Source organism: Lepisosteus platostomus, chromosome 15 (assembly GCF_059453375.1).
Source record: "Lepisosteus platostomus isolate fLepPlt1 chromosome 15, fLepPlt1.hap1, whole genome shotgun sequence".
Taxonomy (NCBI): domain Eukaryota; kingdom Metazoa; phylum Chordata; class Actinopteri; order Semionotiformes; family Lepisosteidae; genus Lepisosteus; species Lepisosteus platostomus.
The window spans coordinates 25,786,551-25,789,520 of record NC_142625.1 but is presented as its reverse complement, the minus strand read 5'-3'; positions in this window follow the sequence as shown (position 1 = coordinate 25,789,520).

Here is a 2,970-nt window from a genome sequence, read left to right as displayed (position 1 = left end):
CACAGAGCAAACCCTGCCTTAGACAGCACGAGGGCAACAAGCAGGGAGAGCCAGGCTCCATGGCCTCCATGAACACACTCTACCAGGCACCAGGGAGAGGCTCCACAGCAGCCAGGGCAAGGTGCCCCGCTGTGCCAGTCTGGCCTGGCGTCGGGAGCTGTGGTCTGGTGGGGTTGAGGCTGTGCTTTTCTGAGACAGAGGGAGGACTCAGGAGACTGAAGGAAGATGTCAGTCTATGAGATGCAGAGGGCTGGGATGTTGTTATTCTTTTTTTCTGAACGCTTGCCTAGGGCAGGACTACACCCTGTAATAATTTTTGTCTTGTTCTTAAGAGGTTTGTTTTGAGGCTGGATTTGTTTCAGTTGGTAGGTTTTTACTACCAGTGCAGAGGCAGACTCCCTGATTGCTAAAGAAAACCATATGCCAGTGTTACCAATACCATCTTTTTTTAAGGCTCATTCTAAATTACGACCAAATGGGTGAAAATTAAGTTCTGTTTTCTTTTTGAGGGGTAGCTGTGGCCCAGTTTTCTATGTATTTGCAATTTTATGAACAGGCAGATTAAAGGAGATTAATCTTTTTAGCATTGAACAAGGGCACTTGATAGACGTATCTGAAGTCCCAGGTGTGCAATTAGACAGTTCTTACAATGTACTGTTGCAAACTAATAAGAACTCTCATCCTGCTGGGTGTTGTACGCACTGGACTCACTGTGAAATCCCTGTGGACACACCTGCTGGGTCCACTTGATCCACCAGCTGATCTTCTGAAGGAAGATGGAGTGAAACTGCTCTTTTCCAAAACACAGTTTTTAAGCTGAAAATGGAAAACTTTGTCCTTTACGTATACAAGCAAATTCGCTGATGTATATCATATAAACTGTTCTAGTCCAATATACTGTTTACAGTGTAAAGATCGCAGCAGTGTGTGTGTTTGCGGGCAGCAGTGTGGAGCTGTGGTCAGGGCTTGTGGACTTGTAACTGGAAGGTTGTGGGTTCATATCCCAGCTGAGACACTGCTGCTGCACCTAGAACAAAGACACTTGCTCAAATTACAGTAAAACACCTCGCTTAGGATAAAGGTCTACAATTCAGTATGATTTCATAGCCCAGAGATCTTTCGTGATGGATGACAGGAGTCATTCTGGAGAGATCTGTTTCTGATCCCGGCGCAGGAGCTGTGTGAACTGCGTAGACAGTACTGCACTTCTCCGCGGGGATGGGGTGACTCATTTTCTATGTTAACATGGTTTTCTGATTTAAACAGGGTGCAGACTTCTGTACCCACGATCCTGTTGTGGGAGTCCACCCCACCCCCTCCCCATAAAAAAGGGAAATTAGAAGCCTTCGCCACTCCAGCCACACAGAAGCAATAATAACTCCTCCTCTCCTGTTAGATGTGAAGAAATGTCTAATATGTATTTGAAAACTGAACTGTGTGCAACAGCAAGCTCTCAAAGTATTGAACATTTGGTTCAGGATCGTAAACTAAGAGTTAATGCATAAGATGTCTGAAATCTAATAAATAACGTAATCTAATTAATAGTGATCTAATGAAATCTAATTCGTTTAGCTTTGGCATAATGTCATGGTTTCTATAAGCAGCAGTTTTAAATAACTTAGCGGTTCACTTTTTTATGTCTACAGAATATTGCCGACCTCTTTTTTTTACAATATACTCTTCCCCCTCGGTAGTGTCTCTCTGTTCCGTGACACCTTTATACACAGTGCAGAACAAGCACATTTTCTTCACCTCAGAGTGTCAACAATGGACAGACACATGATATTGCTGGATGTTGCGAAATCACGACAGCAGCTGACGACGCAAATAATACCATCAAGAGCTGGACCTAAAACTGCTTTCATCTGCAGGATTTCATTCCAGCTCAGTTCTTAACAAACAAACGCAGCTGGAGCAGGGCTGAACTGGACTGGCTGAATATCTTCTACTTTCTTCTAACTTCAGGTTCTTCTGCGCTAAAGCCTGCAGATGTACCAGCCATTCGAGACCTGGGCTGGACCCCCTGACAGGCCACGGCCCTAGATAACCCATTTTTAATGTACACTTCCAGAGAAATGGAGTTCGTCCCGGAAGGAATTGTGAGATCCATCAGGACACATCATGTAGATCCATTCTTGCTCGGGTTTTTCCTAGCACGCGTCTTTACTCGAGACAGAGTTCACTCCATTCAGACTCAGCATGGTGGCGAAGCAGGAAACTCAGCCCCTGCGGAAAGCAGCCCCCATGCAGCGAAGACACGCAGGTGAGCTCGCCGCCTGCGGGAACCCCGGCCCCTGTGTGCTCGCCGCCACAACAGCGGAAGCTGTTCTAAAAAAGAAAGACCAGACTTGAAAAAGGGGAAACTGGAAATCCCCCAGCTCCAGAAAAAAAGCAGCAGGAGGCAGTTGCTATCTCGAGGACAGTGAGTCAGTGAGGGGCTCGTGTTGCTCAGCCCTGTGATGGATACCTGCCCCGACAGATCGCTGGACCTCCTGCTCTAGCAGGGGGAGCTGGGCTGGGCCTGTGTGCCTCAAGCGTGCAGGCCCCCTGCGGACTTCCACCTAAACCGCGGCCCCCCCGTCGTGGGGTCCGGCTCTCAGGGTCCTGTTCAAGCAGGCGGGCGTCGCCCGCGCTGCTCACATTCCTTCACAGACACGCCAGCCGCAGGCGGGAGGCGAGGGAAGGCCCGGACATGTCAGCACACGCGCCCCGCCCGCGACACGCGCGCGAGCTGCCCGCCGGAGACGCAGAGCCGCTGTTCTGGGCTGTCCGGGGGGGAAAGGATCCGGATCTGTAGCCTGGCGGGCTGCTGGCAGGCAGGAATCGGATTGACCCAAGCTTCTCCCAGCTCGTCTCGGGAGCACAGACGCTCAGCGGCCTCACGCGTGTCCTGTCTGTCTGAGCCGGCGGCACACTGGCAGGGCCACTGCTGTCGCCTTGCAAGGCGCTATAAACCCGAGTGCGAACGAA